The sequence below is a fragment of the Diceros bicornis genome, chromosome 33 (assembly GCF_020826845.1).
Source record: "Diceros bicornis minor isolate mBicDic1 chromosome 33, mDicBic1.mat.cur, whole genome shotgun sequence".
NCBI classification, from domain to species: Eukaryota; Metazoa; Chordata; class Mammalia; order Perissodactyla; family Rhinocerotidae; genus Diceros; species Diceros bicornis.
The window spans coordinates 24,085,629-24,108,783 of NC_080772.1; the positions used below are offsets into that span (position 1 = coordinate 24,085,629).

At 39.3% G+C, this 23,155-nt stretch overlaps 1 protein-coding gene across 1 annotated transcript in view; it reads left to right on the top strand.

The window, feature by feature from the left end:
* The first annotated feature begins 322 nt into the window (after positions 1–322).
* KCNB2 (potassium voltage-gated channel subfamily B member 2) overlaps positions 323–23,155 on the top strand; it is a 374,472-nt gene continuing 351,639 nt past the window's right edge. Inside the window, exon 1 of the mRNA XM_058528876.1 lies at positions 323–883. The gene's annotated coding sequence lies outside the window, so the exon portion shown is untranslated. The remainder of the gene's footprint in view (positions 884–23,155) is intronic.

Consider the following 23,155-nt stretch of genomic DNA (forward strand, 5'->3'; position numbering starts at 1 on the left):
GCCCGCCGAGATGTGGGCGGCTCCCGCCCTCCCGCGTCCCGGCCGCGCCCTGGGCACGGGGGCGCTGTCCCGGCTCGGGCGCACAGCTCCCGCGCCGCGAGGCCGAGCCCGGGCGTCCCCGGCGGTGCCCGGCCCGCCACCCACCTTAGAGCCGCGAGCGCCGAGGAGGAGCAGGAGCAGGAGGAGGAAGAGGAGGCGGCGGCGGCCGCTCCAGCCCGCGGGTGCGCGGAGCGCGGGAGGAGGCGGAGCGCGAGGCGGGGTGGCCGCGGGCGGGTGTGCGCGCCGGGCCGGCGCCCCTGAGCGCCCCGCCTCGCCTCCGGCGCCCAGCCTCTCTGCTGCTCAGCCACAGACACACACCCACCAAGCACCCACCGCCTTCCGCCCTCGCCGGCCGCCGCCGGTGCGCCGCGGGCAGCCGGAGCGAGCGGTAACTCCCCGGCCGGCGCGGCTCGCCTGCCCGGCTCCTTCCGCGCGGCGAGCTCAGCCCCGCTCGATTTTTCCTTTTCTGTCCCAGCCCTCTGTTGTCTGGGCGGCGGCGGCAGGGGGATGGGGGCCCGCGTGGGGAACGGGGTGAAGATCGATGGAGATTATTGTTCTTTTAAAGGATGCTTTAGCTTCCTCCCGCCGCCTCTCCTTTGAGCCTTCCTACTAGAGACCGTGAACCAGAGTCAGGGATGTAAAGAGAGGGGGGAAAAAAACGCCAGGAGCTCCAGCCAGCCTGGGAGACCCTCCTCTCTGTGGAGGGGAGGGGGATTTCCAGCGACAGATCATTGGCGAAGGGGATCGTCGCAGGGAGAGGAGCCCCGGAGGGAGCGGGGAATCCCACAGCCCTTTGTGGTGCCCGAGCCCGTGTCGCCTGCTGAGCGGGGTCGGTGGGAGCTAGGTAAGTGGCGGGGGCATTGCTGCTCCCCAAAGGGGTCTTCCTTTGAGAATGAATCATCGCGGGCAGCCTAGCCAGACTTGAGTTGCTAAAGGAATTGGAAACTGCCATATGGCGCCGAGTGGACTTACATGCAAAGCTGACTTAGCCCTGAGAGGGTTATTAATGAAGGCTCCGTCCCCGTGGGGAAGGCACTCAAGGGTTGGCCCCTGAAAAGCTTCCGAGCAGCCAGCCTGGGAAGGGATGGGAAATGTTATTTCTAGGAGATGAGCTCTTGTTGCCTTCTGTTCAATTGTTGGTAAATGCCACACTCACATGCACACACTTGTGGGACCGGATTTAGGGAGTGTGATGGCTCTGATGTATGAACAGTCCTCAGAGCACAGAGACATGCATGCATTTTATTCGTCAAGCGGTGCGCGGTCTCCGTGCTGTAGCACGGTTCCTGAGAGGGAGAACGAACGAGTCTCTAAGGAAAGCTTCATGGCTGTTTCCACCACACTCTGCTAGGGGACTTGGGAATACAATTGCCATGAATGGCACCAAAACACACCGACCATTTGCCTCATCATTTGCTTCCAGTGCTTAATAACCGTTTTCAAAATAGTATGTGCCATCTATTTTCTTGAATTAGAGCATTTTTGTGTATTCATTCATAAAAATTGTCAGTGTGCAATATGCACAAACATGCCATGTATACATCTATGATTGCACAAGTGTTGTAATAATAGACACAAGATTACACTGAAAAATTTAGGATGCACAGATGTACACTGGGTTAATTTCATGCAGGTGCAACATTTCTCTTATCGTTATGCAATAATGTCAATGTTTTAAACAGCATTTCTCATTTCTGTTTTTGCATTGATTTTTGGATTTTGTTGGGAATCTGATTTCTTTAAGCTCAGCTCAAAGGAAAAGTGAGCACCTTATTATTGTTTTTAAATGTGTAGTATTGTGTGGGAAAGAGGTCTCTTGGTTTATTTACCAATAAACATCAATTGAGATATTACATTTCATAGAACAAGAGAAAGATAAATTCCAGTCAAAAATCTAAAGTCTTACTTGTTAGTACTGAGTAACTTGCAGGAAAGGTTTTGAAGAAGAGGGTAATGTTTTGAAAATTATATATGTATAAAGTAAAGTTTTACTTTATTTCACTCTTTAGAGGGGCACGTGTGTGTGTATTTATGTGTGTGTGAGTCAATATATATAAAGTTGTCCAAAGCTTACTTGTAAAACTTGAACAGGATCTATAGACAACTAGACTAGAGAGTTCTTGGTTCTTAAATTAACCAAAACTTAAACAGTTCAGTAATTTGACACATTGTGTGTGTGTATGTGCATTTAACTGCTGCTAGAGGTAGTGTTTTTTAATGTAAGTCGTAAATAATGTGCTTACTTGTGTGGCTGCATAGACATTCTGAGAATATTGAGGGTCCAATGTATAAGTAACTTTTTTCTCCACTGAATAAAAAGTATCCGCTCCATGGAAAAAAGTTAATATGCCTTCACAAAGTAAATATTAGAAGCCCCTCCCATCTTGCTGTCGGATTCAGACCAGTTGTTTATCACAAATAGAATTCTGTCTACTGCACTCTTTTTGCTTTTCTGGCACAACTCGGACTCTTGGAGAAAGGAGTGAATCACTTGGGGGTTCTCTTTGCTTTCTTCCTCCCTTTAACCTTCATCTTCCCCTCTTTATGCTAGTGTTCCCAAATCTCCCTCATACAGAAACACGCACACCGCCTCTAGAACAAAACTCCATTGCCTGCCGCTTTGAGAATTGTAGTGTCTCTCTTTTCTTTTTCTCCTGTGTTTTTCTAAATAAAATCAATCTGTGCATCAGTTGAAACTATTTCCAGTTTTCCTTTTTTCCAAATCCCATAGTTCGACTTTCTGAGCATACATGTTTATTGAATATTCAGATAGAATTAGTGAAAATTATTACCTTATCCAATCCTTTCTGTTTTAGCTTTTAAAGTTTCCTTGTTGACACCCTGGAGCAACTGTGAACTTGAACTCAACCTTCTAATTTCCAGTGTGGTAACAAAGGTGGGGCTGCTAGAAAAATGAAATGGCAGGATATGCTTTCAGTCTCATTTCTTGGCAACTTAAAAGCATATCTGCCCAGCTTTCTTGCATACCTGCCTGTATATCTGTGGAAAGTCTTCATTAAGCATTGAAAAAATATTTTTTCTTGAATTTATATCTGGCATTTTGAAATGGCATTCTGCTGAGTCTGGTATGTGTATACATATTTTGAAAGTAGACCAAATAAATGGTAAAAATCTAGGAAACCTACAAGATATATTTCATTCTGATTTAATACATTTTTTTCTTGATCAATTATAAGGAAGTAATTAGTTCCTTGAAATGTGCTATCCCTTAGAGACTAATTCTTTAGGAACATCCTTCAAGTTGATAGGACATCTTCTCATGTACATTTTAAGGTAAATATATAAGATTTAGAATGTAATATTATTTGAGATTTGCATATACTCATCAAGTGGATATTGCATAAAATCATAAAATAAGGGCTTCAGAGGAGTGGAGACTACCCATGCATTATATGTGATATTTTTTAAGTTCAGAATATTTTTTAAGGTAAGAGTTTGTGGCCTTGTTACTCCTGAAGTGATAAAATAAACTTTATAGAGCAGCACAGTCTTAAATTTTTCAGTCATATACTACAAGTATCTTGGTACTCTAGATCTATAGCCCATTCTTACTCATTGCTTATTTCCTCCTTGTGCTTCTTAAATATATATTCCCACCAAGTCTACCGCAAGCCCAGGTTGTCAGGCGGAAGGGCAAGTGTGTGAGGCCGTGGGCTTCTTGGCCTGTGTAAGCCAATCCCTACCATATTATCTTTAAGGGAAAGTGCCTCTTTCCGGAGGTTGAATTGTACCTATCTATCCTGTCTGATTTAATATCATGTATCTACTCAGTAACTCACTCATTAATTCATTTATTACTCATTAAGTATGTATAAGGAGAAGAATGCTTGATTAGAATGTAACAAATATAAAGGAGGTAGAAGTCACAGTCTCTGCCCCACAAGGCTTTTTAACAGCGTAGAGAGTAAAACTTGAATAACTAATTGAAGAATCACACATATAGTTCAAAATCAGGGATGTGTTGCATACAGAAATGCATTTAACAGTTTCATGCTTAAATTAATTAAGACAAATTCATGAAGAGGAAAATGAAAATTTTTCCCAGTCTTTGCATTAGAGAATTATTGTAAAACAACAATAATAATAACTTTTATTAAAATGATTAATTTTTAAATTCAAATTAAATTAAAACATTATTATAAATATTTATATCTTAGTGATTATTATTATATTATTATTTTATTTATATAAACGAAATAAATTTATTATTATTATAGCAAACACTTGAGCCAGGAAATGTTTTAAGTGTTTTACAAATATGAACTATTTTAATTCTCACAACTACCCTATGAGGCACCTATCACTAATACTCTATTATGTAGATATGAAAATTAAAGTACAGAGACTTTTCTTGTCTCAAGTCCTGTAGGAAGTAAATGCTACAGTCAAGTTTGCACCAAGACATTCTGGCTCCACTTAACCACTAAGATATTAAGAAGTATTAAGAAGCGTGATCTCAGGCAGAATAAGAAAAGATGTTTTCAGCTGCTAGATTTATCTAGAGCTATATCTTCCCGTTAAAGGATACCATAGTTGTTATTATAGGGGGTGCTTGGAAAAGGCCTAAAATAGGAAATTTAAGTGGGAGAAAACCACAAAATTTTCAACATGAATTTGAAATAAGAAGGTAGATTAGTTAGAGGCTGATTTTTAAAAGGGGGCTGGACTTTTATCAGAATGCTACTAACATTAGGAAGTACTGCCCTTACAGTGACCACAGAGGATAAGGCTGGCTGAGACAGATGAGCTGACTGGTCAATTTCTAATGATAGTTTATTTTCATTTTGGAAAAATTTTATGAATTGTTTTGAATAAAGTACAATATTATAAATATTTTTAATTTATTATTTTTAGAATTATATGATCATATTTTAAAAGAAAATTATTAGTTTTGCAATATAATTTTCTTTTACCCGTGTCTCCAGTTTTTCCTCTGTAAAATGTACCCCCAATGTATTAATGGAAATTGGAATATAGACACTTAACAGATCTACTCTCTAGTGTCGTGTCTAGAATGCATTTATTCTAAGTGACAAATAACTAATAAAGTCATGAAAGCATAAATCAAATCTTAAATTATTGAGATTTTCATCAAGAAAAGTTTATATAATATTTGCAGTAAAGTTCTTTCTAAATAGCCACTACTGCTGTTTATGTGAAAAATACCATCTGGATTAAATTGGGAAGATAAAATGGCCAAATATTGCCAGCAGGATGTCATACAATCAAATATTTAGATACATCCTCATGATTGATTGACATTTTTATTTTTCTCATAGTTATTAGGTCTCATAGCCTCAGTCACATTGAGACAACTTGCAACCTACAGTAGGCTTGTAGCATAAAAGTTGATTTTAAAAGTTTATTTTTTTGCAATTTGTAATAGATTTATAGAACCAGTACTTTAAATGATGTTTAGGTCTCCAAACTAATCCACAAATGCCCTTTTAATCAATAATATACCTGAAGTACAGTACTGTTAGTACTAAAAACACCAACATTATGTATAGCAATATTCCTGGGAAGTAACTTGAGTTAAATAATATTTATTGACTGCTTCCTCTATGCGGGGCTCTTTTGGGATACAGAGGTGAACATAGCACTGACTGGGCCCACAAGAAGGAGAGAAAATTGAGAGGGTTTGTCTATAACTGACTCTGATGTTAGGCAGAATGAAGAAACCTTTATAATATTGGTATAGGCAAACTGTTGAATAATTCATTCAGAGTTCTATTGTGGGAGCCAGAGACTGCATACCTCCTCAGGACTCTCCTGTGTTGTTTCATCCTCAGGGTGTCTACTGAGCTCCTTCTCTGTGCCATGTCCTAAGCTGGGTGTTGGGTACGTAAATATGAATAAGAGATCATACACTCACAGCCTACACGTGTAGACAAATAAATCATAACAAAATGTCATAAACACTATTGGTGGAGCAGGACGGCATGTCAGCTGAGTAGTTGCTTAACAGAAGCATCTCAAGAGTAAGAAACTATGATTGCCTTGAGTTCCTACATGTATTTAGGCATGATTCTCTACCCAATCAGACCCAATGACCACCCTCCCCCCCCCTTTTTTTTTTTGCTGAGAAAGATTAGCCCTGAGCTAACATCTGTGCCAGTCTTCCTCTACTTTTTGTGTGGGTCGCCGCCATAGCGTGGCTGACGAGTGGTGTAGGTCCACACCTGGGATCCGAACCTGCGAACTCGGGCTGCCAAAGCAGAATACGCCGAACTTAACCACTACACCTCGGGGCCAGCCCCAGCTGATCACTCTTTTTTTATAAGCAGTATTTTGTAATGTCTCTTACTTTCCTGGAATGGTATAGATAATGTAACCTATCTACACATGTAGTATTTTAAAAATCAATATAAATTCTCTATCTGTAATGGAAGTAATAAAAGGAGAGCAACTTGTGATAAAATTGTAAGTATCAATATGTGTATCTTCAGGCATAACTACACTAAAAGATATAATAAAGTAGTCAGATGCTTGCTACTTAAAATGCACAAATTTGAATTTAATAGAAAATATTCAACTGAATATTGGTGACACTTTTGTATATTTGGCATTTGGAAATAAGAATAAAGTACATATATTCATTGAGTGTGACAGCTATGCTTGCAAACAAATGTGGGTCGGCTGTATTAGTGAATCAGTTAACATGACCAGCATTATAGTTGGTGACATGATTTTCCAAAATGGTGAGCAAATCTTGGTGAAGTTCCAAAATGGTAGTTACGTTCCTAGAAAACTCCTATGTAACAATATTTTCTGTATAACAGGGTTAGGATCTAGTCACAGATAATAGTAAGCAAGTTTTTCATTTACATATGTGTCTGATGAGAAGTGTAAAAATTATAGAGGACACAGGATTTCTGCACATAATGTGGATTTGCTTGCATTCCTGGGCTTTGCCTTCCAAATACTTCACAATTTTAGAAAAATCACTCAAAAGGCTATATTAATCCCATTTGTTGACTCTGATTATGGCTATATATTCTCTTCGTGAAGGAAGCCAATCCAATTCTAATGCATAATTAGGCTATTTTGAAAAAGCAGAACTCTTTAAGTTTTTAGTAAGAAGATAAGTTTAGAGACTAGTAACAAACAAAATAAACAGCAACAAAATCAAACCATGTAGATAACTACACAATAGAACATCCTAGTAGTAGGCAAAATATGTGAGGCTGGCCAATCTGATCATAATTGTCAGAGTTTAATTTTCTACGTGGGAGTGTCAGATAAGACTTCACAGATGAAGTGATTTCTAAGCTAATTTTTAAGAGATGAGTAAGCATTTAACTAGGCTAAAAAGGTGGCAGATGGAGAAGATTCTGGGCAGAGGGAACAGCATTTGCAAAGCAGTGTCATAAAAGGGCTTGGCTGGTAATTGGCAGTTGACAGGAAGTGATGGGAGATGAGGCTGAAGAAGAAGGTTGGGGGTTAAATGTGAAAGGTACTATATGCCATGCTAAGTCATTTGGATTTTATGCTGTAGGATATGCAGTGGGGGTCAATTGCAATTTTAAATAGAGTGATGTAGTCCAGTTTTGGGGGTGACAGTCTCTGAGTAAGCATGAGGAAGACAGACTATAAGAGGAGAAAGGATTGATGCCTGAGAGATTAGTCGGGAGACTGTTGAGGAATACAGGTAGGATGAGGTCCAGGACTTACCTTAAACAGAAATGGTGAAGAAGGGGAGGAGACATTGGAGACCCTGTAGCAAACACTTCTTATCTAAGTGTCTCTAAGTCTTCTCACTCCCAACGCAGGTCATAACAGGCTTTAAGTCTCCCTCTTTCTTCTTCAAGGGTCATTGTTAATGTTGAGGTAACTTGAGCTTCTGTAATAAACCTCCATATTTCAGTGGTTAATAGAGCAGAAGTTTGTTTTTTGCTCATGTGAGAGTCTAATGTGTGTCTTCCATGCAGTGATTTGGGGACCTCGATTCATTCTCTGTACACTAGGGACTTGGAATTCTCTGTATCTGGCAGTTGTGGAAGAGAATGAGCATGGACAAGGGACACCCAAGAAGTGACACACCTTGCTTCCATTCACACTCTGTTGGTGAGCTACTCACATCTCTGTGTATATACAAAGAAGGCTGGACTATGTAACCCCTGGGTGGGCAGCCACTCCCCAGCAACATTTCTTTGTCATGGAAGGAGAAGCACAAATTTTGCTAAAGAGCTACTTCTATCATATTCTGCCTCTCTGGCCACATGTAGGAAAACCTCAGCCCTAGGAGACTACCTGAATCCACACTGGTCACTGCATCCGTCTCAAAGTCCGGGTTCTGAGTGATGCTGAGTTCCCCCCACTGAGTCTGGATGTGGCCCTCATTGTCCAGAGACCTTTATACTAACACACAGGTTATTGACATCCTATGGTACAATGATGGATCAGCTATAGAATAATTGTGGTCAAAATTTCCATTTGGAAAAGGGAAGAATGAGAGACATGGAGCAGTCATTGGCTTATAACATGGAAGAAATCCTACTAGACATTGCTAAAGACCTCCTGCCCTGGCCATAGGGAAGTTCTTTTATTAGATTCTCGTTTTTCTGTCTTGGAGGAACTCCTTTGTTCTTTGTTCTCTGTAGCCTTGGCCACCCTCTGAGAGGTTCTTTCTTGTTCATTACTCTTCATGGCCACATCCAAAATGGGTGTTGGAAAGTATGCCCTTTTGGGAGCTGTATTACTTTCTCAGCCTGTTCTTACTGGTGCCAAGTTTAGATGCTTAGAGGTTGTTTTATAGTCATTGTTCTTTTTCTTTTTTCTTGGGCCAGGCCCCTAATTTCTTTGACAATACAAATCCCTTAAAATCTTCATAGGTTTCTTATCTATTTGCTTTCTGTTAGTTACTACTAACAGAAATGTAGTTACTACTACATTGTACAATGTAGTTACTACTAACTACATTGAAAGTTCTTTCCTATTCATAATTCTTGAGCCTGCCTCATTTCTTTGCTCCTGTGTCAACCACCCACATCTCAAGTGGTTACTTTGAGGTCATCTGAAACAATAGGCTTGGGTGGTTAAGTAATTTCATTAATCAGATCTTTTCTGCAAGGCTGAGTCACTTTGTCTAACTGGAAAGTCTTAATGGGCGTCTATTATTCAAAGCCTTTTTCAGTGGTACTCCTCACCATTCAAGTCCCCAAAGCAATGTACTGTTCCAGTTTTATAGCCTTGCATTTCTAGAGTTTGGCTATTCACCTTTATCTCTGTTCTCAAACCAGCCAATTCTTTCCTGAGCTCATCCATTATCTTGTAGTACTTTGCTATAGGCAGTGAGAAGCAACCATCACACACTAGCATTCCGGCTCTTTCCAACCATTTCCTCTAGAGCTATAGATCTGCCCTCTAAGTTGGTGCAGTTTTGCCAGAGCATTACAGGGTTCCAGGCCTCCAGTCTTCTGTGTCTGTTCCTTGCTGATTGCCAACACCCCATACTTAGATTTTTATAGAGGCAGCACCCACTTCAAGGTATCAATTTCAGACTAAGGTAGGTTGATGCTAGCTGCTGTAACAAACACCAAAATGTTAGTGGCTTAACATATTAAAAGTTTATTTCTCACCTAAATAACAATCAAATGGAGACAGAAAGAGAGAGAGAGAGAAAGAGAGGTATGTGTGGGAGTCGGGAGAAAGGATTAAAAAGGCGCATCCACTTCTCAAACATCTGGGCTCAGAAGTGGCAACAACAACACTTCTGTGTATATTTCACTGATGAAAACTAGTTAAATGACCCACCTAGATTTTGCCTGGGGCCTGGGAAATGTAATCCCTGGCTTGACAGGAGCTTCTCAGTGACAGCTCTCTCTTATATAGGTGAAGCATAAATTTAGATGGACAGTTAGCCCATCTCTCCTGTAGTTATCTTCCTCCAGAATAAATTAGGGGGGAAAAAATTTTTCGAATTACATTCATTCACTAGTTAATCTATGCTGTGGATGGCATCTCCCCACCTCACTCCTGTCTTCTCTTTGGCTCTCCACCCAGACTTCCAGGACTATCATGTGTCTTCCTTCATTCTCTAAAGCATCACTAGTGTAAGGCTCTTGTAGATAACAGACTCTGGCTGATTGATTTGAGATAAAGGGTAGTAATTATACCACAGACAAGAAACTAACTCGAATTGAATGTTAGATGTCACTGCTCCTAGAAATGTATTTACCATTTCTCACCACAGGGGTTTGCTCACCAGCCCAGATCCCTCTGGGGCCCAGATACCAGACATTTGCTAGACCTTTCTCTTCCTCTAGACTGTTCTTCACATCTTTTCATCTAGGATTTTCCCTCTGTCCTTTCTCCAGGTGCTGGTGGACTTGGTGTGCAAGTCCACAAGGGGATTTTGCCTGTAATAGCCAAACAGTCCATTATGGTTTTTTTCTGAAACAAAGTAGCAGTTCTTTCTCTAAGAGGACTTACTGCTTTCTCATAGTTCAACTGGCTTGAAATTATAGCCAGCTTTTTAAAGACATGCACTTAGCAAATATTTATGAAGCACTTTTCATATGTAAAGCACTCTTCTAGGTCACCAGGTTAAACAAAATTGGTCTTTACCCTCACAGGGCTTACAGTCTATCTGAAAGCAAACATAGAACCCCCAGATCCCTCTCTAGTGACTAAGTGCAGTGAGTCTGCCTTAGGTCCAAATGATTGATGATTCCTTATGAACTATTTGGAAAGGAAAGGTGATGGGCCAAGGTAAGCCTGCTGGAAATGGAAGGGTGAGGGTGACACTTCTGGAGTGAGGAGCAGTATGTGGGCTGTGGTGTGCTAAGTTGGGGGAGTTGAGACATTGGCCACCATTATTACCCAGAGATACTTCTATGGTCTTCTGATCACCTGGTTTATTATTTGCAGACTCCAGGACTTGAGCTATTTGGTTCTTTTTCCACTCTCTCCTCCTATTTTCTAACAGTGGGTACTCAGTCATGTCAGAATAAGCCGGTCCTAAAAGGAGATCAGTCAGGTAGACAAACGTGGCATCTGGAGAGAATGGAGACAGATGGCGGATGGCAGTCCGAGTAGGCAGGAAGTTAGATTTAAGGAGTATTGGAGGAAGTCCTGGCCAAATATGGGAAAGGGAGTCTGGGAACAGGCAATATTTGGTGATTTAGACCGACAGGGGCAGGCAGGACAGACAGGATTAGGATGATCCAGCCCCTCAGGCTCAAATGCTTATGAAAAGCACTACCTTAAATAGCTAGCAGAGGTTCAGACTAGTTTAGACATAGGTGTTTGTTCTCAGAGGAACCATGTGATGGTCATGTTCTCAACGCAGGGATTCAGGCACAGCAGACAGGACCATTTCCTATGCTATCACCAAACTACCAACACTTCCTTCTGGACATCCGCTAAAGCTTACTAACTGGACTGTTAGCTTCTTTTCTTCTGCTCTCAATCCATTTTGCCCTTTGCTTTTTTTACAAAAGGCAAATCTGATCATATCACTCATTTACCTAAAACCCTTAAATGATTCCCCACTTTTCTTAGGATAAAGCCCTAAGTCTTTAACTTGGGGGTTACTGTATTCCTTCTTCATTTTCCAAAGCATCACTAGTGTAAGGCTGTTGTTCATAAGAGGCTCTGGTCGGTCTGGCCTCTGCCTACCGGTCTCATCTCAGGCACACTTGCTTCTGGTTTTTGGCTACAATTTCTGGACTTTCTTTTAGTTCATCTAAGGAGCCTGAGATTACTTGCCATAAGGCCTGTGCATGTAGTTGTTTGGGATGCTCTCTTTTCCCACTTTTATTTGCTTAACTTTTACTCATGTCTCGGATCTCAGGTCAAAGGTCACTTACTCAAAGAAGTCTTCTTGGGCACCCAGAATAGGGCTGATCTCTCCAATATTCTCTTTCTTAGCACCCTGTATTCTCCTTTGCAGCAGTTACCCTAATTCTGATTTTAAATTGCGGGTAATTAGTTGTTTAGTGTCATTTTCCTGTGTGAGAATGTAAGCTCAGTAAAGGCAGGGACTATCCTTCTTCACTAATTTATCCATAGCACCTCCACAACTCCGTGCACGTGGTTATGCTCATTGTTTATTTTTTGAATCAATGAGTGAAGGAATGGATGGAGCCAGGACCTAAGTCAGGTTCTGGGTCACAGAATGGCACCAGGAGCGCAGTTACCAAGAACTGCTGCCCAGGGTGGGGCAGAGGAGGACCAGAGCAAGTTTGCCTGATGATGAACTGCCAAGCCATGGTCCTGAATTATTTTACACTCGTGCACTCATTACATTCTTCTTGACAAGGGCCAGGATGGTCCTAGGATCTGGGATGGAGCAGAGTTTGTAAGTGGAGGTCCAGGGGTTACCACTGCTAAGAATGGAGGCAGCTGGTGGAATGAAATACAGACAAGGCAGAACATGGTGCTTCCAACAGAATTCTTCTGTCCTCCCTATTTCAGAACAGAACTCGGCTCATAACTTCACAGGAAGGTTGTCCAGACCAGTGCTTTCCAATACAACTTGATGTGATGATGGAAATTTTCTGTATCTCTCCTCTCCAATACAGTAGCTACTAGCCACATAAGCTATTGAACACCGGAAATGTGATTTGTGAGACTGAGAAATTAAATTTTATTGTGTTTATTTATTTATTTATTTATTTATTGTGGTAACATTGGTTTATAACATTGTATAAATTTCAGGTGTACATCATTATACTTCTATTTCTGCATAGATTACATCATGTTCACCACCCAAATGCTAATTATAATCCATCACCACACACATGCGCCTAATCATCTCTTTTGCCTTCCTCCCTCCCCCCTTCCCCCTGGTAACCACCAATCCAATCTCTGTCTCTATGTGTTTGTTTGTTGTTGTTTTTATCTTCTACTTATGAGTGAGATCATAGGGTATTTGACTTTCTCCCTCTGACTTATTTAGCTTAACATAATACCCTCAAGGTCCATCCATGTTGTCACAAATGGCTGGATTTCATCGTTTCTTATGGCTGCATAGTATTCCATTGTGTATATACCACATCTTCTTTATCCATTTGTCCCTTGATGGGCACTTAGGTTGCTTCCAAGTCTTGACTATTGTTGAATAATGCTGCAATGAACACAGTGGTGCATATATCTTTACACATTTGTGGAGAAAAGGGAACCCTCATACACTGCTGGTGGGAGTGCAAAGTGGTGTAGCCACTATGGAAAACAGTATGGAGATTCCTCAAAAAAATAAGAATAGAAGTACCATATGATCCAGCTATCCCACAGCTCAGTATTTATCCAGAGAAATTAAATTTTAAATTTTTTTTTTTTTTTTGTGAGGAAGGCCAGCCCTGAGCTAACATCTGAAGCCAATCCTCCTCTTTTTTGCTGAGGAAGAGCGGCCCTGGGCTAACATCTGTGCCCATCTTCCTCCATTTTATATGGGATGCCACCATTTCCTCCACTTTATATGGGACGCCACCACAGCATGGCTTGACAAGCAGTGTGTTGGTGTGCGCCCAGGATCCGAACCTGCGAACCCCGGGCTGCCGAAGCAGAGCGTGCACACTTAACCACTGCGCCACCGGGCCGGCCCCTAAATTTTAAATTTAAATAGTGAAATGTAGCTAGTGGCTACTGTATGAGACAGTGCAGGCCTCGACTATTATTAGCATGAATTACTTTAGGAAACTCTAAGTTTCAAAAGCAGTATGGTTTAAATTCTAGAAATATCATTTACAACTAATGTTGGCCTCCAATTAGCCATATATAAACATGTAAGCCATCTCTGGAGTCCAATGCCTATTTTGACTCTAATGAGTATCTCCCAGGTCCATCCTAGTGAAGAGATCTGAATGCACTGTGTTTTGTTTCTATACATAGAAATTGTTCTTTATTGAAGGCATTTCTTTGTTTATGTGAACTGTACAAAATGTAAAATATTATACAAGTGTAGAACATTATCTTTGTAAATATCTATGTAATGTGACCTTAAATGCTTTCTCACGCCCACTTTTCCCAAACAGGATTTTTTTCCTTTTTTTGTTCCCTCCCCTCTTCTCTCTCTCCTTCTATTCTTGTTTCCCTTCTAACCTCTAAAATGACACAGACACAACACTGTGCCCTTTAACAAGTTCCTTTTCTTTTGCATATTGATTTCTTTTGTGTTATTTACAAAAGCTATCCTGTCAGTTCAGATCATTAAAAAACCAGCCAAAAATTCAGATCATTAGCAAAAAAAATCTCTGAAATGATGATAGCTGTTGACATGAGAATTGATACAATTTTGGAGATTTATCAGCTATAATAATTTAAATATTTATTATGTAAAGAATGTAAGGTGAAGTATTGTACTGGTTTTTTCCACAGTTATCACCCAGATAACATTATAGTTGCTTTTAATCCTTTGAAAGTTCTCATGTGACTGGATCTTTTGAATTCTTCGTCCTGCTTTTTCACGAATGAAAAGCTTTCCGGTAAGATAATACCAGAGTGAGAAAATGGTGTTTAGAAAGCAAAGTTCTGAAATATAATGGTAAGGTAACATTTAAAAAGAGATGGTCTGTCTTGAGTCCTTTCCCTAGTCTGTGTAGCTTAGAACAAATGTGTCTACGGGCTTTCATGCTAAATGTCTCCAGTTCATAAAATCACAATTATTAATCAGACTATCATTAAATATTAATTTACTTTTGAGATAAATGTCATGTTAAATTTGGAATCCTAGTTTTTCCCGAATCTAAAGAGAGCATTTTCATTAGCCTTTATAGACAGAGTGCACATAGAAAGCTTAGAAGCTATGAAGAAGCTACTTCTTAAAATTGGCTTCTGGTTTCATTCAGGCCCAGCAAAATCCTTGCTTTCCAGCGTAACAAACATAGTCTGTAATTATATCCATGCAGCTCAAGTAGGATATTATAGTAAGAGTTTTTGTCATTTTAAAAAAAATCTAGGGAGCCATTTTCTTGCAGGCGTTTTTATAACATTTGGAACACGGTGCTTGATATCTTGTAGGTACTCAATAAATATTTGTTGAACCAATTAAGGAAATAATTCATTTAACTCGTTAATTCATTTGAGACCTCAAAGAGCTTTTAAAATTCTAAATGATGGCTAAGGCTTCAGCTCCCATAAATGAAGATTGGATTCTACAAAGCCCCTTGAATTAAGACATCAGCATCATTTGCTGGTATTTTATACCTCTCTCTTCCATTATCTCAATATGTTTAAATCAGGTAGAAAGCTTTAATTAGGTGCTAGTTAAATAAATATGTAAGTTGGGCCGGCCCTGTGGCTTAGCGGTTAAGTGCGTGCGCTCCGCTGCTGGCGGCCTGGGTTCGATCCCAGCGCTCATCGACGCACTGCTTTTCTGGCCATGCTGAGGCCGCGTCCCACATACAGCAACTAGAAGGATGTGCAGCTATGACATACAACTATCTACTGGGGCTTTGGGGGAAAGAAAATAAATAAAATTATAAATAAAAAAATAAATATTTAAGTCCATAATGTTATCTGAGCCTACAAAACACATGCTAAAAGCACAAATCCAAAAATGCCCATAATATTCTCTGTAGTAATCCTGTGGATTCTTTGAGAGCAACAGCTACTTTATCCAATTTTGTGTCCCCTGCACTCAATATATGATGATAGCCAAGTAACACATTGTTTTGGAAGGAAGGGAGAGAATAAGAAAGGAATAATGGATCTAAATTGGTATGTGTTATTTATAGTTTATGATCTTTTTCCATTCAGACCATTATTGGAATAGTAGAAATTACAGATTTATGTTGTAGTCAGGTATCATTAATAATTAGGTCAACTCATCAGTATTTATAGGTTTAACTGGGTATGAGATAGTTAGATTGCTCTTGCTTCATATTTTTTTCCCTTCCATCGTTCTAATTTTATGTTTATTTTTGGTGCCATGATATGGCAGGGTGTAGTAGAAAGAGCATGGGTTCAGGAACAAGACTTGGCTTCTAGCGCTGATACTGAATGGACCATGGGAAGATCATTTAAATCCACCAGTTTTGTTTGCCCCGTTGGAGTTGACCTCTTCCAGATACTGTGAATTTTTTTTTCTTTTTTGCTGAGGAAAATTCTCCCTGAGCTAACATCTGTGCCAATCTTTCTCTATTTTGTATGTGGGTCACTGCCACAGCTTGGCCGCCGACAGGTGGCGTAGGTCCGCATCTGGGAACCAAACCTGGGCCACTGAAGCGGAGTGCACCAAACTTAACCACTAGGCTACAGGGCCAGCCCCTGAATTTTATATTTTTGACATTTAAAAAATATTTTTTAAGCATCTGTCTTGACCATAAATCTCAAATACTAAGACTAATAGCATTACTTTTGAAAGTCATATACTAAAATTTATGTTTAGTTTTAAAAATTTAGAACTGCAAAAACAGTTGCCAACCCTATCATCTCTATCCATAAGAAAATTAGAGCATTTAATATATTTTATACACGCCACTTAGGCCAAGGGATAATGGTACAGGCATGATTTGAGGTCCATTCTTTCCTTCTATATCATACTAAAAAGATTACTCAGATATTGTTCCCATATTTCCTTTTATTTATCCTTCTGAGGTTTCTAGAATCCTGACATTCAAGGAAAATCCCCTGAATCTTATAAGGTTAAGAATATGGGCTTTGAATTAAGATAAAGCTGCCTTGGAATCCTGGAACCAGCACTTACTAGTTGTGTGATCTTGAGCAAGGAACTTACCTTTCTCAACCTTAGTCTCTTTATCTGTAAATCAAAGATAATAATATCCACACCAGTGTGGGTGGAGAATTAATGAGCATTCTCATTACGAGAATTAAATGGGATAAGCACAGTGGCTGCGTATAATAATCACTCAATATGTGGTAGGTGATGAAAATGATAATTATTAACAAAATTCACAAAGCAAATGAGATCATAACTTTGGCTCTCCTTCAGATACAACTCCAAGAATATCCCTGCCTTCTAGGAAATATAATTTCTACTTATGGAAATTTTGATATGAAGCTGAAATAAAATCCAAATTGCAAATCTGAATCCCATAGCAAGAGCTTATTTTGCACTGACATGCTCTTTTATTATAATCCTGCATGAGGCTTGCAAAGGTGGAAAAGAGTGCTTTAAATATCACCATCTCTAAATATAGACTAATTAGTTCTTTCCTTGAAGAAAAAAAAAAAAAGAAAAAATAGTATAAAACATTAAAAGAAGAACTGAAAAAAGGGAAAAAATTCCATAATTTTACCATTCTTAACCACACTACTCCTTTCAATGAAAGCAATAGCTGTCCTTTATTTCTGAATATTTTCACCGTTGGTCCAAAGTAACATTCCCTATTATACTGTTGCAACCGTAATTTTTATGATTTTCCACACTGTTTTTCAAATTATTTTTTTCAAGACTGTATCATCTGGTACATGAACTCAGGGCTTCAGTCGGTCCATCTGTGGTCCCTAATTTTCACATTTTTATTTTAGAAAATGTTGGTGGAATATGATGAGCTCATTTTCCTCGTCAAATGCTTTGATATTTTCTTATCGAATTGTGCTCAATTATATTATTAGCAGTAAATTTAACATCCTAAGATTCATAGATGCTAGTAGGTCATCTCGTCCATCTGCCTTACTTTCTTACCATTCATTATTTATTATCATTGTAGCTCCCTAGCATTTTCCACAACAGAAACACATGGTAGATTGAGAAAAGGGGCAGGAGTGAGGGGAGGAGTATTTATAAAGTGCCATACACAGATGGATGCTTAATAACTACTGTTTAATGATCTTCACTGATGACAGGGGTGGATGGAAAACATTATTCATAAGGGATGTGAAGACGGATGTCTATCGTTCAGTGAACCTCTTCCATTTTCTGCTTAATACACAGAAAAAAAAACCAAGCTTATGACTACTTGTGTCACATTCTGATTTTTAAAATTAATTCCATTAACGAAGGATGCCATTGATTTATTAGAAACTGTTATTTTCATGCTGTAATCTAGAACAAATTATTTTGAACATGGACAGTCAGGAAAGGAAGGAAAGGTACCTATGGATGTGGCTACCCTGAGGATCCTAAGGTGAACTTGGGCAGTGGACTGCTTTGAGTTTGAAGATGTGGCCGCACGCCTTCTATTGTGATTTGGATACATCGGGAAAGATTTCTGCCTTTCACCTTATTTTCCCAACCCAAATACCGTTCTGCTTCTATTTCCGTTACTATAGGGTCATTCCTTTGATAAAACTTTGCCCTCCTCTTATAGTCTTCACATGGCAATCCTTTATATTACTTAAAGAGAAAAGATCATTGTTGAAGGATATAAGGTCATCTTGTGAAAAAAAATTTGGATTCACTAACTTTGATACTTCCTTTTCTTTGTTTTTGTTTTTTTTTTGTGAGGAAGATTAGTCCTGAGCTAACGTCCATTGCCAATCCTCCTCTTTTTGCTGAGGAAGACTGGCCCTGGGCTAACATCCATGCCTGTCTTCCTCTACTTTATATGTGGGACGCCTGCCACAGCATGGCTTGATGAGCTGTGTGTAGGTCTGTGACTGGCATCCGAACCTGAGAACCCCGGGCTGCCGAAGTGGAGTGTACGAACTTAACCACTATGCCACTGGGCCAGCCCCCTTTTGTTTGTTCTTTTGTTGGTGGCAATTCTATCATATTGGCTTTTCTGGCTTGAATATCTTTCCTAAGAGTAAGTGGGTATAAGCTGAGAAGTAGAAAATTCACTTTTGCAAAATTGTAAACTTCAGAAATTGACAAGAGTGAACTTATTCCTATTCTTCATCTGTCCAGTGGAATATGTAGATGAGTAGTATTCACACAGAAATCTCATAGAACCATAAAATTTCAGTGATAGAAGGCACCTTGCAGACAATCTTGTCAGTCTCCCAACAGGCAGGAGCTTCTCCTGTGCATACCTGACAGGTGGTCACCTTGGGTCCACTTGAACGTTACCAGGTCCAGTTGTGTTTTGAGGTGATATATTATTTTGGGGCAGCGATAATTATTAGAGAGTCTTACTTATTACGTGGTGTCTATATAGTTCCAGAAAATCTAGCTCTCGTACCCAGTCCTTGTTAAAATTGGAAAATAAGGGTCAGAAGAACTTCTAAACAAGTTGGAAGTTACCGTCATAAACTGTTGTTAGATGATGTTAAACAAAACAAAAAAAACCAAAAGGATAATAGTGCTGTGAAATTCATTATTCATTCATTCATTCGTTCTTTCAGATAGTCCACAAACATTTATTAAGGACTTGTGTTCCAAAGAAGCAAATATGGATAAGAGATGTTTATCACTTCTGAGGAACTCACAGCCAAAATGGTGTTTTCAGTTAAAGCTCAAATGGCACCTTCTTCTTCTCCATTGTAGCTTATATCACAGTTGTAGTCAGTTGCTTGTAGAATGTCTATCAACCTCCATTAGAAGGTAAACTCCATATCAGAGACTGCCTCAAGCAGAGTACGGGCTTATCAATATTTGCTGAATGAATGAATATGAAAGAATCCTAAATGAATAGTTACAATACAATGAGAAAAGCATTATAATAGATAGAACAAACTTTTAACCCATTGTGGCAGAAGAGATTAATTCTCCCTAGACAAGGTATTTGTTCTTGACCTCAAATGACCAGTAAGTGTTTATCAGATGAAGAATGTGGAAAAGAGCATTTCATACATGAAAGTCATATTGGATTTGGGGAGTGACAATTAGTACGAGGTAGCTGGAATGAAAGGAAAATGATTTTTTTTTTTTGAGGAAGATTGGCCCTGAGCTAACATCTGCCAATCCTCCTCTCTTTTTGCTAAGGAAGACTGGCCCTGGGCTAACATCCGTGTCCATCTTCCTCCACTTTATATGGGACGCCGCCACAGCATGGCTTACCAAGCCGTGTGTCGGTGCGCGCCTGGGATCCGAACTGGCGAACCCTGGGCCGCTGCAGTGGAGTGTGTGCACTTAACCGCTTGCGCCACCAGCCAGCCCCAGGAAAATGATTTTTAAATAAATGTTAAATATGAATCTGATCATTTACTTTTTCATTCAACTAATATTTATTGTGCATCTCCTATATGCCAGGCACTTGGGATACAATGATGAAGATCAGACGTGATCCCTGCCCTCAAGAAACTTGGAGTCTAGTGGAAAGGGTGGATGCTAATCAAACAATCAAAATACTCATCCCAACAAATATAAAACTGTTGTCATGACAAGTGCTAAAGTTTTAGCAGGGGCATCTGATTCTGTATGAGTTCTTAAAATGGGAGGTTTGTTGTATAGTCAAGGAGATCGGAGGGCGCTATGTTAGATGTGATCCTTAAATTGAAATCTAAAGGTGAAGAGAGGAGAGAAAAGAAGATGTGCAAATTCCCCGTGTTAGAGGGAGAATGGCACATGTAAAGAAATGAAAGAAAAAGCTAGAACAGAGACAGAGTGAGAGGGAGCAAGGTACACGATAGAACTGCAGAGATAAGAAGAGGACAAATGTTGCAGTCTTTGCATTGTATTGTGTCTTTATCCTGAGAGTAGGAAGCACGGAAGCATCTTCTACAGACAGCACCAATCCGCTGGCATTCGGGCTGCAGTGTGCAGAACTGACCGGAGGGGTCCAGAGCGGAAGGAGGTAGTTATACAAACCCATACTAGGGAAGCCGAGGTACTGAAAGAGCAATTCTGTGAAGTGCGCCTCTTTTTAGAAGAACACAGTCAGGTTGCCCGATACAGCCATTACCCTTTAAAGAAATGAACGATATGTAGGAGACAACACATTACCGACTTAATGTAGTTTGAATCAATATTTTGACAGGGGGGTAGACAAATAAAAGCTTTTTAAAACTTCAACTAGAAGTTGAAAAGCAAAGACCAATGAGAAGAGATGTAATGGAAAGAGGCTTATGTAGGCATCTCCAGATCTGGGTTCTAGTCCAAATTTAGCAACTACCAGAGAGAGGTCAGCCAAGTCATGTGACCTCATTGGATCTCAGTTTTTTTTTTTTTTTTTTTTTTTTTTATTGATATTTTAATGGTTTCTAACATTGTGAGATTTTGGGTTGTACATTTTTGTTTGTCCTTCACCCCATATATGACTCCCTTCACCCCTTGTGCCCACCCCCCACCCCCCACCCCCACTTCCCGGGTAACCACAGTCCAGTTTTCTCTGTCCATGTGTTGGTTTATATTCCACATATGAGTGATGGATCTCAGTTTTGAAACCTGTAAATAAGGAAATTGGACAGATCGTATCCAAGCTCCCTTTGGCCACGTTCTGTGATTCTAGTTTCCAAACATGGGGGTATATAAAGCACAGTATAATGTTTAAGTCATAGAGACTAATCTCAAATCAGGCTCAGTATTTGAGCTTTTTATAAAAGCCACATTGCCTATAATGTGTTTGATTATGAAGAAATAAGGGACTGGAATGAGATTGGAAAGTACATTTTTATTATTAAATGGAGCCCAACTGAGAAACATCACTTAATAAGAATATTACTACTGGACATCAGACCAATTGTTACATGATCTAAAAGCTAATTGTATTGGAAGAAACCTAACAAAATGTTCAAGTCCTATCCAAACTTCATGAACATGTTAGTTGGTATCATAGAGGCTAGATCTAATTTAGACCAAACACCCAGATAGAATATGAAATTTCAATCAATCACCCAAATAGGAGATTGTAATTCACATAGAACACCAGGTAGCGACTGAATTTTGTGATTTTTTTAATCAGGATATTACAGAGTATTCCCACTTGTTTCCCATTCCTTTCAGTGGCGCCAATAGTTTCTCTGTTGGTTGCCTTTTTATTTTTCTCATCACCTTTCATCTTTATTTATCCTCTTCACTCCATTGAGACTCTGGGAAGACTTTTAAAAAGGAGACATTTACAGGAACACATCTTGGGCCCCAACGTAAAGGGCACTTTTACTGTCATAATAGAAAATCCACGAGCTGAATGGCTGAACTCTCATATAAAAGTTTGAGCCTTTGTGTGTGTGAGTTTTGGAAAAGACTGAAAATTTTAGGTAACATCTATACCTAGTAGTTTATAAAAGGTCCAAGATGCATTATAACATCAATATTACATTTTTTAGAGTAGAGAAAGATTTTTTTGTCAGCTATTTTTCTAAAGGCAAAGCTAGTATTTTGCTCTCTTAATTATAGCAAACATATATATAGGATCTAACTCTTTAAATATTTCTCTATTCTGATGAAGAAAATTCGTATTATGTGCCTTAAATAGTTTATTTATAAATTTGGTTATTCAGAGAGATGTATGATATTGAAAGATGCTCGTATTACACATTTTATTTATTACTTGTGTTTTTCCCTTCTTACTGCAACACAATGCTTCCTTTGACGACTGAAAGCAAACCTTTTAGGATTTGGTTTGAGTGTATCTAAAAAAAGCATGAGTTATATCAAGGATAAAAGTCCTGTATTTTTTTTTTTAAACTAAGGAGTAAATAGTTGTGCTAAAATCAAGGAACATATGGATATTAGCAACCTTTGATTGCAGAAAAGAAATGCCACCTTCCATCTTTCTGAGGACAAGGACAATGTTTCAGTTATTACTAGAACTTGATGCAGTAAAAACAGTAAAAGTATAACATTCATTAATATTTCTGGCCAGGTTCTATAGTAATTCAGCAGGTTTGTTGAATTTCTTAGGATAGCTAAAAGTTTCCAGGACCCTACTTTAAAATATTATCTCTTGATCTTTCTTAAACAAATTTGATTTGTTTTGAACTTGTTATAATTTTATTGTTTTTCATTAGCAACTTCTGCAGGTGCTTTTTAAAATTTCAGTGAGTACTAAAATTTTTCTTTAAAAAAACATTGATTACAATTTCCACTAACAGTTATGGTGCCTTTCCGTCCAGATATTTACTGCAAATAATCTTTGTGGCTCTCTGAAACAGAAAGAGCTCTCATAGAGAAAGATGCATTTACTACTTAATACTGTACATGAAAATTTAAGAAAATGCTTCAGAGCTATAAAGAGTGATTTAGACTTAAAGGTCTCAGAGCTGCTTGTTTGCAAATGCCTGCTCAGCGTGTACTATCAACACAGAAATGAAATGTTAAACATCACTTAGATCTTTAGAAAGATTTGCTTTTCATCGTCACAGG